Source organism: Adiantum capillus-veneris, chromosome 3, assembly GCF_014529385.1.
Source record: "Adiantum capillus-veneris isolate H3 chromosome 3, ASM1452938v2, whole genome shotgun sequence".
Classification (NCBI taxonomy): Eukaryota; Viridiplantae; Streptophyta; class Polypodiopsida; order Polypodiales; family Pteridaceae; genus Adiantum; species Adiantum capillus-veneris.
In genome coordinates, this window is record NC_140933.1 from 126,425,063 (window position 1) to 126,440,080 (window position 15,018).

Genomic DNA, 15,018 nt, shown 5'->3' on the forward strand with positions numbered 1-15,018 from the left:
TCTTGTATTTGCATCCTAGATGCATCCCAAGCTAGGTGGTGCCCCTATTGTTTGTATTTTGTGATGAGGCCATCATGCATTAGCCTTGGTGTTCAAGCCACTGGGTCTATCTTGCAAAACCACCTCTCATTTTTTGGTGCCCCCACTGAGGAGGTCTCTTGAAACCTTCAGTTTACAAGATTGACATGTTCACCTTTCTTCATGGATGAGTGGCTTCTTGAATTTTCCTACTAGACCATCAAAGAGGAGGATCTTAAAGAAAGCTTGAAGAAAGTTATCAAGTTACTCTTGCTAGGGTGCTCTATTGTCAGTGGTGAAGAGGTGGTAAGACCCTCCTCCGAAAGAAAATCATGAAAATGTGAAGATAAGAGTAATTTCAACCTCTTCCGGGTAGCATTTCAAGGTCTCAACTCATCGCTCTTTGATCCAATAGCTCCTTGGTGCAAATTCCTTGTCATTTGCATTTGAGAATATTCAATTCAGTAAATTGACATTATTCCTTGGTGTGCTTTACCTAGATGGAAATTCTACAAAATTGACCCAAATACTCATATTTTTATTGTTAACCGAGCTGATGTTTGTTTGCAAAGGTTAGAATCAAGAGAAGGGAAGTGTTGGGAAGTTGCCAAACCCCCTATTTTCCCGCTTTTGTGACCCCATTGCAAAAAATTAACATTAATGCAAAGGTCATAACCAAGCGACGGGAGGCGTCGGGCAGCCACTAATCCCCTATTCACCTAGTTTTGACTCCACTACATGACCTGTAATGATATCATCACACGGGTCTCCCGACACCAATTAACAAAAGCTAATAAAAGGCCTAGGCCTTACGAAGCACATCAAAGATGAATATGAAGAATCAGTGAAGATTGGTGGTACACAGTTTATGAAGCAATGAGTTCAATTTTGCCTAATTTAATACCAAATCTTGCTATTTGTGTGCTACACACTCTAATTTCACTCTAACACCTTGCTAATTTCACTATTTTTTGCTAACTTACTCACTAATTTTCTACTAATTGGACAAACATTTTATGCTTATGCTTTGATATTTGCCTAATTAGAGGCTTGGATTGCATTCTAACATTGCCGGTTTGTGCTAATCGCTTAACAATTTGTTGATTTTGGAATGCAAGATTAGGGCTTTGGAGCATTGACGAAATCGGCCTACACATTGTGTAATTGGCAATTGGATGGTGCTTATGGACTCAAAATTTGTGCGGTATGCCTCGCCATTGTCAATTTGATGACTGGGAACTTTTGATTTTGCACGTTTGCATGCCATCGTAATGCCAAAATTTTCATAGAATTGCATGTGCAAATTGATGGTTTCATGTGCTAATGTGCATTGTGAATTAGCCTAATTGCATGCTTGAATGCTCAACTACAAGTGTGTGCACTAAAATCAAGTGTGTGTGCATTCTAATTGAGTGTGTATACGCCTAATTTTAGGTGCGTGTGCACTATTTTGCCATTGTGTGTGCCCCTAAAAGTTGGTCAATTGCAAGTGTGTGCACTAAAATCAAGTGTGTGTGCATTCTAATTGAGTGTGTGTATGCTTAATTTTAGGTGTGTGTGCACTATTTTTCCTTTGTGTATGCACACCTAAGGTTGGTCAAAACAGCCAATCATCAGTGTGTGTGTGTGTGCACCTAAAAAGTGCTTAACGTGCATTATTAATTCAATGTTTGATTGCAAAATTGATGCATGTAATGGTTAATTTGTGCATTTTTAAGCTCAAAATAGGGATTGACACACTCCAAATGCGTCAATTTTTAACCTAATTTTGTCAACTTAATTGCTTAGTTTTGAATTTTGATGTTGAAATTAATTGGCAATTGAATTGATGTGATTATTGTGATTTGATTTGGCTGCACTAATTCCCTATGTGTGGAGAATTTTCAACAAAAAAAATCGGTATCTTTTGGATAAATCTTGTAATTTTTTGACAATTTTTTACTGATTTTTGTATTAATTTTGTAAAAAATTGATATCTTAGGATCTTGATAAGATGTTTTGTGTGCGTAGTTAGGCATCATTTTGAGCACTTTTGTGCCCTCATTTGTCATGTTTTATGCGTTTCACTATTTTCGGGGATTCGGTTGTTGATTTTGTCGTAATTCATATTTGCGGCAAATATTGCTATTTTTGGTGTGTTTGTGTATGTTGAAAGTGTTTGAATACAACTGCGGATGATTTTTTGAGGTCTATGGAATTTTCCATGATTGTTTTGGATTTTTTGGATAATGTTTTAGAATTTCTAGGTAATTTTTGAGTTTTTGACGTATTTTTGGACTTATTTTGGCATTTTTGGTGAATTGAAAAGTTAAAAGCGAGAATTTTTTCCACGACAGGCATCGACAAAGTTTGACGAATCAATGTAGGCTTTGGCTTGCAAGTCGTCACTGTACACGTCGCCATCGTCATTAGGTGAGCATAAAGGTTTGTTGTAATGTTCTACCTGTTTCGCAAAATGTTCATCGGTAGGCGTCCCACGTCTGGCGGGTGCTTGGATGGTCGAGGAGGTGAAATCTAACAACTTGATTAATTCAAATACTTGAACAATAGAAAGTACACAATTTAACTATTACAATTACACCAAATGGTAGAAAATCAACTCATTCATATTATATGGAAAGATTACAAATCTCATAAATAGAGGTTACATGGGGAAACTAATCTTATGGAGGCACTCTTCATTCTTCAGATTGGTTGCTAGAGATAGATCTGTATTTTTTAGAGTAACTCGCTTAGCATGCACCATACAAGATACGCCACCTTGGAACAACTGCACCAAAATGTCCTCGGTGGCATCCTGTAAGGCCAATAGAGCTGCACGTTGTATACATGTAACAGAATTTGAATATTCGTCCATTATTTCTCTCACCACCCGAGAGAAAGCTGCCTTAGGTATTCCACCCAACGCCTACCATCACACTGCCTTGTTTCCAACCAGAGTCGGAATTGATCTTTTGCACTCGAAGCGCATGATATGATTGTGATCGCCTCAAGCTAACCACGTTTCCTATTCTACATTTCAAATTTCTTTGTTCTCTAGTCTTCTTTCTCTCTCTCCCTGCTAAAACTTTGTAGAACCAATTGAACATCTCGTGAAGGGCATTGCTTTTTTTTCTTCCTCCTCCATGTCATGTATTTTTAAAATACACTGCTTTTGCTTGATAGTGTGAGCGCTCCATTCCTTGGTTGCTCCAAATGCTTAACACAATATTTTTCAATAAAAGTATTTCATTTACTTTGCAAATATTTAAGGTTCGCATTTTGTAAAGTCTTAAAGCATTCCAACGGAACGATTGGATCGAAATTCAGACTCTTGAACTATGAATTATGACCCTTATTCACTTGAAAACTATAGGTTGATGGTAAACTTAAACCTCAAGATTGTATCTAATGATAAGAGTTCACCTTTTTGGAAAGAGAGAGCAATTTTAGGAAAGGAGGAGTATTTTTAGGAAAGAAAGAGAAGGGAGTTAAGTTTAGAGTTCTTGTTTTGGAAGCCAAGCCTCTTCTAATATTTTAGAATCGAATTCGTGCATCGGAATCCGTGTCTCAAATAAAAAGAAGATTTTTTTTAATATAAAAGCTGCGAATGTGCGCAAACTTATCTCTCCTTACATCCCTCTATTCTTAGTTGGCCTTGAGAGCCTATATAAAGACCCTTCTCCCTTCACTTTGAAGACACAGACACACACTCTCAGAAACAGAAGCTCTCTTGCCTTGACGTTGGAGTTACCTTCTCTCCCTCAACCTCTCTCCCTCGAGCTCTTACCTTCAATCCATCTCCATCTCCAAGTCTTTTCTCTACCATCGTCGTGTTGCCCTTGGAATTCTTGAGTTCTCTTTCTTTCTTTCCCTCTTCTCATCGATACAATGGCCCTGAAGCGAGTGACTCAAAGTTCGAAGGATTCTCATGTCATTCCACCTCCAAGGAAGGTGCAAAAGAAGGTATCGTCTACTCCAATCATAACTCAAGCGGAGGTATCGACTCCGAAAGAAGGTGAAATCGTCCAACTTCAAACATGGGAGATAATCAAACATGTCGCTAATCCGGTAAGACAAATTTATAATTCTGCATTGCTATTCATATTGACTTGGGAAGCTAAGTATAGGGATTCCCTTAACTGTCCGAGAAACGTGATTCTATCACAAGAAACAAGCATATATTTTCATAGATTAGTGAAAAAACTGTTTGATAATTTGTCACTGTTTGTTGAATTGTTATTGCTTAATAAACTGTTATTGTTTAATAAGTGGTTACTGATTGATATCAAGCATTAGTTGATCATGTTTGAAGAATCATTTAAAGAGAAGAATTGTTAAAAGAATATATTTTGTTTCTCGCGGGTAGCGAGATGATTCCACGGTTAGCGGAGATTAAACTAAAGTTATTGGTTCTCTTTTGTTCCTCGCGGTTAGCGAAATGCCTTGCGGGTAGCGGGATGCCTGGTGGTTAGCAAGATGCCTCTCAATTAGCGAAATGTTTCATGGATAGCGGGATGCGTGGAGGTTAGCAAAATGCCTCGCGATTAGCGGGATACCTGGCGGTTAGCAAGATGAGAAGGTTGCATAATTCACGGTTAGCAAATAAATCCTTTGCAAAGGCTCTGTTGGTTAGACAGAGGAAGTTTGTGGGTAGCGGCAACTCATGAGAAATTAGAAAAGTTATTTTTGTTGAATTATAGGGCTGTCTTCATTAGGCCTTGTTTGAATTGTTTTGGTATTGTTTGAAGGGCTGTATAAAAGAATTTGTGTTTAGAATTAATAAAGGAACACTGTTTGTATATGTAAAACAGTGTGATAGGAATTAGAAAACAAGATAAAAAGTATGAGTGTGGGGTGGAAAGTGGGGGTTGTCTCAGGTTGCCAATCAAGGATGGGTGGTCTCGATTAGTCAAGAAACTCTCCACTCCCTTTTATTAAGAGAAGTGAAATTAGAGACTCATTGTGCCAAGAGTCGAGATGTCTCAAATCTACGTGTCCACAAGATTACTAGTTAGTTTAGACTATGTCTCATATCATATTTATGGTTTATGGATGGCGGTTGTGCCTCTTAAACGTGGGGAAAAAGGCGTTGTTTATGGATGGCGATTGTGCCTCTTAAACATGGGGAAAAAGGCATTGTTTATGGATTCTAAATATGTAATGGGATTTCATCTTTATGTTATAGAAAATAGCTTCTAATTGAATCCTTGATTTATCGACTTGACCTGTGGCATATGACCCTTATAACCATGTAAATGATGGATAGAGTACTTCCTCTCTTCTGTTGCTCGTATCTCTACTTTGTGGAAACGGAGTAGGGTGTCGTCAACGGAAAAGGAGAATACAGGAAGGCCATCTATCAAGTCGCCTCAATCTTCTCGGGGTTGGGGACCTCACAATAGATCTCATCAAGCGCCACCCATGGACCATTTGAGCACTAAACTTGGAGTTCATATGCAAAAGTTCTGGCTAAAATAGTGCATAATATTCTAAAAGCAAGTGAAGGAGATCTTGACACATGTACAAAAGTGTCATACTTTTGGAAATGTGGCTCCTCCTTGACCCTTAGATCAAGAATAGAGAAACCCTAAACAGTCCTTATTTCATCCAAATTAGCCCTAATGTATTGCTTCTTTATCACTTGATGTGATTTTCAACTTCTTTTCATAGTGGCAATGAGTGAGAATGCCCCCAAGACTAGCTCTTGTGGAGCTCTCCACTTGCATTGTGTAATCAAACTCTTGCAACCTAGTGAGCCACTTGGAAATCCTAGAAAAAAATCCATGTGTTGCATCACATAAGGAAACACCTCTTCCATTGTTAAGATCATGAATGGTCTAGACAGTAAATAAGAGCAAACTTGGTGGTAGCAAACATTAATGCAAGAACGATGTGCTCCACTATTGTGTATCCCTTCTCTGACGGAGTCATCATGCAACTAGAGAAGTAGATAGGATGCATGAAAGAAGTTTGAGGATCCTTTTGAATTAATATAGCCCCAAGCGTGTCATTGCCCACACTAGGGTTTACATAAAATGGCTCATCCCACTTTGAAGGTGCAATGGTGGGTAATGAGGCTAAGATCTATTTTACCTCAATGAACTACTGCTCATTCTCTTCACTCCAAGTGAAGATCTCTTGATGGGTTACTTGCTGCAAAGGAAGAACCACTTGGGAGAGCAATTGAATGAACCTGCTCAAATACCTTACTTTTTGAAGGAATGAGACCAATTTTTTGGTTGTTATGGGTGATGGTAAAGACATCAAATCTTGAAATTTTCTTGAGTCAGCTTCAATACCTTTGGTTGAGATTACATGGCCAAGAAGAGTGACCTTGCTTTCACCAGTGTGACACTTTTCTACATTGAGTTGTCCACCAAAATTTTGCAACCTAGCTAGACCTTCATAGACTTTGTCCATTTAAGGAAGAGAGAGAGTTATAGATACAAAAGTCATCAATGAAAACACACATTTATTTGCCAAAGAATAGCTGAAAAACAAATGTCACATAGCACTAAAAAGTGGTCGGAGCATTGCTGAGATCCGAAGGCATAACTCTATAAGAAAAACATCCTCATGGTGTGATGAAGGTTGTCTTCTTTTGATCTTCTTTAGTGATGCTAATTTGCAAGTAGCATGAGTAGCCATCACATACCGTGTAGCACTCATGTCCTCCTACCTCATTGAGAATTTCACCTTGGAAAGGGAGAGAAAAATGGTCCCTCTTTGTGGTTGCATTAAGGGGCTTGTAATCAACATAAACCCTCCACTTACCATTCTTCTTTGGTGTGACTACCACTGGAGAAACCCATTCTAAGTCTTCAACAAGATAGATGAAACCTACTTCTAACATTTTCCTTACCTCCTTGAGCAAGTCCTTTTGTTGAATTACCCCTAGCTGCATGAGCTTCTGCACTACAGGTTTAGTTCCCTCCTTGAGCATAGTGTGATGTTGAACTACTATGATGCCAATGATTTTATCATATTCATTAATGAAAAATGTAGTAAAATTACTTAGCATCAAAATATAATCATCATGCTCCTTCCCACACAACTCACTAGAGAGCATTCGATGTAGCTTACTTTCTTCTAACAGAGGTTGTATACCTGGTGTCTCTCCTTGGTTTGATGATGATGCATCAGGTTGCTCCATCTTATTAGGGTCCTTGAGACTGACCCCCATCACCTCAATGATATTGTCACTTCTTCAGTCATTGTTGACTCCTCCTTTGAAGTGTTTGAAGAGTCACTAGAAAAATCATCCTCAAAGGTTTCTAGATCTATGTCATGCTGCCGACCTGTCTTCATGTCATAAAGTATTGGCTTCCCTTTGGCATCCTTCATCTAGATTATGCTGGTGTCCCAGTTCTGTTTGGCCTTCATAGCCATAAGACAAGGCCTCCCTAGAATGATACGATAGCCCTTCCCTTTGTGTGGCATGACAAAGATGTCTACATCCACTTCGGTGTTGAACGCCTTTACCCTAACTTCATTCACAATGCTACCACATTGAACTTTTACATTATTTTCCATCTTGTCTCGGCATGGTGCTAGCCTACTCAATTCTAAGCCCAAAGGGTGTATCATTTTCTCACTCATGATGCATATTTGTGTGCCACCATTGATGTAGATATTTGAGATGCGTTGCTCTTTGATGTACGACTTGTATTAGGGAATATGACCCCCCTTTCTATGCTTATACGACAAGCAATAAAGAAAACTATCATACCCCTATCTTCCATATAGAATTTAGGTCTTACATGATCAAACTGAGTAAAACTAGTCAAAGAGTGTATAGCATAGTGACTAGCAACGTACTAAGGAACCACTTTTGTTGATAACTAAATGTACCTACAATGTGTCTCAGGTTGAATTTCAAAGTATGTGCCCAATCAACCTGCACTCTGGCTACTCATCCAATTTTGACCCATTCAAAGCTAGTGTAAATCAACCGTTGACTTGCTGCAAATCAGCCCTTATCTATGACGATATTAATGCAAAATTTGATATGTGACCTGATAAAAAACTTCCCCAAAGTTCATCCATGTTCTAGTGCATACCAGTGACCAATCATTACAAGTAATCAACCTAAGTCAGGTTTTATGCAACTTCTCCCCTTTTCTCACTTCTCCCCCCCCTCTCCCCCAAAAAATATGATACCCCCTCCCTTATTTTTAAGCTTGGGAGATAAATTATTGGGGCCCTGCCCCTAACTTATACACTTATGTAACTTGTAAAAAGAACCCCCTCCCCTACACTTACGTGGCACGGTAAGTTTTTCATGGTGAATCCCCTGGGGGTGAAGTAATTGAGGCCAACTTTTTGGCTATTGCTCTTTCAAAAGTCCCCCCTATAATGTCCTACTGTCTTGAAGTAGTAATGCACCAATGGCCTTATTGCTAGCATCAGTCTTCAAACAAAAGTTCTTTTTGGATCAAAAAGGTTTAGTAGAGGAGCAATAGAGAACTAAAGTTCTTTCAAGCTTGGCGAAGCTAGTTTGTTGCTCTGTTTGCCAAGTAAATTGAAAACCCTAACCCTTCAATAGGTCAATCATAGGCACAATTATCTTTGCATGGTTTTAGATAAACTTGCAATAATAGCTAGCCATTCCAAAAAAAAAATTGAAGCTCTTGGTAGAAGGCCATTTCAAAATAAATTTTACTTTGCTAGGACCCACCCATCTTCAGACCCTCAACTAAAATAAGATGGCTAGCATTATCTCACTCTCCTAAAGCCCTACCCTAAAATAGGATGATAATATGGAGAGCTTGGCAAAAAACGTTAAATTCATGGGCTATGGGCATAGTGTTGATGAGTTTCTCACCATGCCCTTTTAGCTAGCATTTCAAAACGCAAGTAAGTATGGCTTGCTAAGGGATCACTTCCGGCTTAACACCATAAGATACGATGATCATAGATTTCCTTGACCAGTTTCTCAATGTGCTAACAGATGCTTGCAGCTTCTCACCATGGCTTTTTCACTTTCATCCCATAACAACTTGCATTTTCCAATGCAACATATTATTTGTCTATGTTGTGTTGCCCACTTCAAGATTCCCTACCTAGTATGATATTTCCCACACTATCACCTCATTATTTACTCCTTCATTCTTCTATGGATTGCCCATAACATTGACTTGTTCTACATGAAGCTTTTTTGACTCATTTCCTATTCAAAGGCAGAGAGGGGAGCATGAGAGGGGTAAGGTTGTGAGAGGAAAGAGTGCCCCCCCCCCCCCCCCCCCCCCCCCCCCCCCCCCCCCCCCTCCAGTTAGCAACTCCCATTACTAGCCCTTGTAGAGGAGAGGAGGACTCAAAGCTGGTAGAAAGATGTTGTGAATGCAACCTTCAAGGCCCCCAATTTTTATTGAGCATACATCTGTTGCCCATCACAAGTCCTAGATGTTGCTCGCCCTCTAAGCCTACATTGAAGCTTAGCAACTAGCATTTTGAAATGCTTGACAAACTGATATGGTGACCCTTCTATAAAAAAATTCAAGTTTTTATAGTGCTCAAATAAAAAATATTTGGCAAAGAGGTTGAGTTGCTACCTTCTTGTCGAGCTTTTCATGTAAAGGGGGGAGGGGGTGTGGGGGTGGGTGGATGATGTCGGTGGTGGTGTGTGTGTGTGTGTGTGTGTGTGTGTGTGTGTGTGTGTGTGTTGCTGTTTTAAACTAATACTTAAACAAAAAAGAACATATCAGTTCAAAAGACAACCAACTCTAGGAAAAGGGCAAAGAGAAGCACAAAAATGACTCAGTCTTTGATTCATCTTTGCACTTTACGGTGAGAATGAAGTATCAGTCCAATGTTCTTGTACACAGGATAGTTACGAGTAGTGATGTCTATAGTAAAAAGGGCTAAGGTACACCAATGGTAGATAGAAACTTTAAGCCAAAAAGACCGTAAGTAAAGATGGAGTCCTCATACGCATCCATATAATAAAGTTAACAGATTTGTTGCCTTGAATACGTATTACAATTGTCAACAAACTTATGAGTTGTTATCCATGTCCTACTTAAAGTTTTTTTACCTTAAACCCATCGTTCGAATTTTTTTGGTCACAGGACTTATCTGCAAGCGTATCACCATTTTTTTACTCCTTTTATGTACTGAAGGTCATCACTCCTTCAGATTTTATTTTGAAATGAAACCATAGGTTATAAATAAAGATAGTACGTCACGCCATTTGTTAGAAAAGAGTTTATATTTATTTAAATAAAGTAAATTTTGATCAAAAGAGCACCACCCCTTCTGATCCAAATGTCTTCCCAAAGATCATTTTTCCACAAGGTTCTTTTGCCTTTATTGTGGTATCAAATGTTTCAATCTTGTCAAAAGGTTTATAATTATTTAATTAAATTTAGATAAGAAGGCCAGTGCCCCTTCTGATCTAAATGCCCTACTAAATTCACTTTCCCATAGGGTTTATTTCACATCTATCAAGGTAAGAACCTGCTTTTAAATAATTTGTAATAAATTGCTGAGAGTATGGCCAAATAGGAACCACATAAAGTATTTTTTTATCAAAGAAAATGATTTTGGTTCTTCAAGTATGGTATATGCCAGAACAAAATATTCCTAAATATGGTAGTCCACAAGATTACTCGGTAAGAAAGTAAAGGCCAAAAAGTAAATAATTTTCTATATGCAAGAACACCAAGTAGGTTTTTTAAGTGCTTTATGCCTTATCTACATTTATTATGTCGGTGCAAATATCAATCATGTGATATAGGATGATAGTTTTTTGCCTATATAGGTTTTGAGAGAGTAGTATAAGTACCCTAGGAGATGCAACGTTACATATCTAGTAACAACCAATAAAGAAAAAAACCTACCAGTCCCAATTTCGGTCTGTTACTACCCAAGTTTGTGGTTTTGGCTCGATCATAGAATTTTCTATCAAAACTCTATCACATTCCAATGAGCATATCTTGGTGAGTGTGCATATATTTTTTCCACATAGCACTATATAGGGTTCTGCTTACATATGTGTTGGACGGATACGCTGCGACGGACGTCAGCATAGCGAGAACTCACCTAACATATAATGTCAACTGAGGATGGAGCTCGACCCGCAGGCGCATGGAAGCAAGCAAAGGGTGTCAACCTCTACTCGACCGACTAATGACTACTTCCTACAGAGATATCAAATCTACATGCCATCGGTTCTGTGAATGTGAGAGTCTCCTATGATGCTACCGCAAGCCAAAAGCCCATTAGACGTTCTCAAAACGTTACGAAACTTGAGGGATATCCTATCAACACCAATAGGCCACTCTCCCTAAGGTCCATGACCAAAAAAACCTACCCAATACCCTCCGTGCAGAAAACGCGTAGGATGTCTGGCCGGTTTTTGCAGGTCGACATTTCCAAAAACTAAAGTGCCTAATGTGTATCTCTACTCGCTCTGATCGCGTGGATATGCTGAAATGCAAAAACGGACAACAGTTACTCACCGAAACTCCAAAAGTAGCTTGCGGGTGAATCTGCCAAAACACAGACGAACGCGCGTGATGTAAGCATCAACGCGCAGCTCTCCTTGTGGGCAACACACTGCTGCTCTCCATTTGCGATTCCAACCACCGTAGCTCTTGTAGCACACACACACACACACTCTCTCACTCTCTCGCAGTCTCCCAATGACACAGAAGATCAGATTATTAGAAGTCTCTTTACAAAGCTTTAGGTTTTGGCTTATATACTTAAGCCTTAGAAAACCTAATGTCCGACCAAAATGACCTGATTTGTCCCTAGGCTTCTATAGAGATTAATTACAACACCGTGAGTTGGCTTTGCTCATCCAACAAGCATCTGTGGCCTAAATACAATTGCCGACTTAAAATATGAAGTTCCCGTAAACATTACAAAAGTGGTCGTAATGGCTCAAAATGATAATAACGGGATATTTGATGATGTCCATGAACTTGTATCTTCACATTACAGCATCCATCTTCGTCTTCATCACTTCATTAGCATCATTATTTGGAATCTTTAGAGAATCTTTGAGGAATCTTTGTGGAAGCGTTGTTGAAAGGTTGACCTTTCAACAATATGTACAAGTTCAAATTATGCAACTTGATAGACAACACTAAGATGGGCATTTGGTGTCAAACTTTTGTAGATTTGAGACTCTGAAGGCCTCCATGAAATTGATATATATGGGAACTTTGTGTGATTTGTCACAAATTGTGTTTGCTATATGATACCTTTGCATTTGGATTTGTCATTATAGAGCTATCGTGTGGTGTATAAGGTTTTACTTGTGAAGTCTAGCAGAGAATACAGCCCCTGAGGGCTATCCGTATGTGCACAACTAGGTCATGCCAAAACATTCTATCTCACACACACAAATTGTGCATGTATCAACTGAATTTTATTTTTACCTATTTTATCAACTTACCAGGTTGGCAATTGCACTTCCTTCCTTATTGAATTCATTTTACCTACCATTAACAGCTCATCACTTTCATTTTGGACAATCATGCATCGTAATTCTGACCTTTTGTGTCAAATTAGGCTAGGCCCAAAATTTGACACCTTCCAAAATTTTACATATTTGACATGCTTAAAGATCCTAGTTTAAAGATTTGATGTTTGCTTTTAGAACTCATTTTCAAATTTCCATATGATTTTTACAAATTTTTGAATGATATTTGTTATTATTAGAAAAAAAATTAGAAAATGAAGCAAAAAATTATTACTAGCAACCAAAACTAAGTGGAAGTACACTAAATATTATGCCCTCCTTTTCTTTCTACCTTTGAAGCTATGCTTGATATTTTCATATAATGAACATAATATGTGATGAAACCAAGGAACAAGTAGCCAATTTGTTATAGTGATATGATTGTGCCTACACCCCTTTTCCCATAATTTTGGCTTATCTCAAGCTTTTATTTGCAAATTTGAGCACTTTGATAACCCAAAAGAAAATCTAGTATGAGTAGCTAAAAGAACATGAATGGTACATAAGCATCACCAGTCTATAGTATCGTAGGAACCTTGTCCATGGGATTGTCCATAGGTTTTTCCATCTTAATAGCTTAGAGTCTTTTGATATAAGAATCTTTGTGATTTTATAAGACCCTTTTCCTCAACATAAATAATTATGCATGTCCTCAGCATAAATAATCATGCATGTTCTAACATGTGGACATTTGGTATGTCATTACATTGAGATTTAATGTTTCCACGTTACTAGCTAAAATTCAAAACCCAGAAGCCATTATCAACATAAGCCAATTTGTGTACACTAGAGTGGTGCAGCAAACTGCTAAGGCTAGATCTAGAAACTTATTTAAAGCATGGTACATCTGACAATTCCTCTATTGGGAAGATCTAGCTCCAATATATGTCAATGTTCTGAACATTTGGGATAAGGTGACAAAGGACAGAGTGTCTAAGATCACATTGACAACTTCTAAAAAAATCAAAACTGAAGGGATTGACAAGACCAAAACAGAACAGACCAAGGAAACTACAACAAAGCAAGCAGAAGGCAAAGGGAAAGAGACAGTGCAAACTAGGGGAAAACGATCATCAACCTAGATAGCAATTGGGTCATCTAGAAAAAGGATGAAAACAATGGACCTCTTGAAAGGGTTCAAAGCTAGAACACAAGCGCAAGTAAGCACAGAGAAACCTCCAAGAGACACAATAATTCAACAACATGAGGGAGGAGAACCAAAACACAGGCCACTAACAAAAATAACATTGAACAAGCCCAACCCAGCATCAAACCAGAGGAAAGGCACCATGCCTCAGGAGTGGCAGAGTCCATTCAAAACTAGATTTCCATTGTAAAATTGGATAGATTGTAGTATTTGCAAAAGCAACTGCTGAAAGGGAGACTAGTCATGAACAAACTAGATCATGTTGCATTGCCTTATGCTTTCCCAATGACGGTGTAAGATAGACCAGAGTGATCCAGATACCATCACACAAGGGTGCAATGTGGAGATATAATCTGGATAGAACACCATTGTCAATTCCATAGGCCAAATGATGGAAGACCAAGCATCAATTTCCAACTCAGAGGTGGATAAGATGAAGAAATAGCTTCAACTCAAGATGAGTTGGAAAAGATCAAAAAGGAAAAATTTGGGTGGATACAACAGATCTTAGAGTTATAGCTCCAACAACAACACCACAATAGAGAAGTACAAGGCCTCCAAAAAAAGGTAGACAAACTAACTAATGCAAACATGTTGCTGGAGGAGGAAAAAAGAATTTCTCAGCAAGACATTAATATTCAAACACTGCTAGAAGAAAAACGAGTAGATTACAAGAAGCTATACCAGAAGAATCATATTACAAAGGATGCAATAATGGAAAAATATATTTATCATTCTCTAGTACAAATCATGGATAAAAATAGCAATCTCACTCTGAATGTGACTTATTTTGAAAATGTCATGGAATCCATGTAGTCGGACCTACAAGAGAAGGCTGGTGTGTACACTACAACACTGGTTAACATAGCACTAAAAGATTATGTGGACAATAAAAAAACCCAGGATGATGATTATGAGAAGGATGATGATGATGACCAGACTCAGGACCAGCAACACCATAAAAATGGCAATGATGATGATGATGAGGATCAGGGTGGGCACACTAACATAGGATCAACAATGGGTGGGGTAGAATCGATTGGAGGTCAATCCTCAGATCATGCCAAGGAGGGTCATCACAATGACCAAGTGCCACTTGAAGACAATACTCGGAAATAGAAACCATTTGAACAATAGCAAGTTGGGCAACATGCAATTCATAGTCAGCAAAAGGATATCAAGGGCAAAATTGTTCTTCTAGAACCTGACTATGAATCTGACCACAATCATTCTACTGAGCTACTCACACTGAACAAGATTCTACGAAATTAGAAGCATCTCCACATCCAAAAATACTTAGATGATGACATAGTTTATTGAGATCTAGAGATGTTCCAGATGTTATATGTGAGGATCAGATGGATGGTGTTGGACTATAAATCTATGAGTTATCATAATCAAA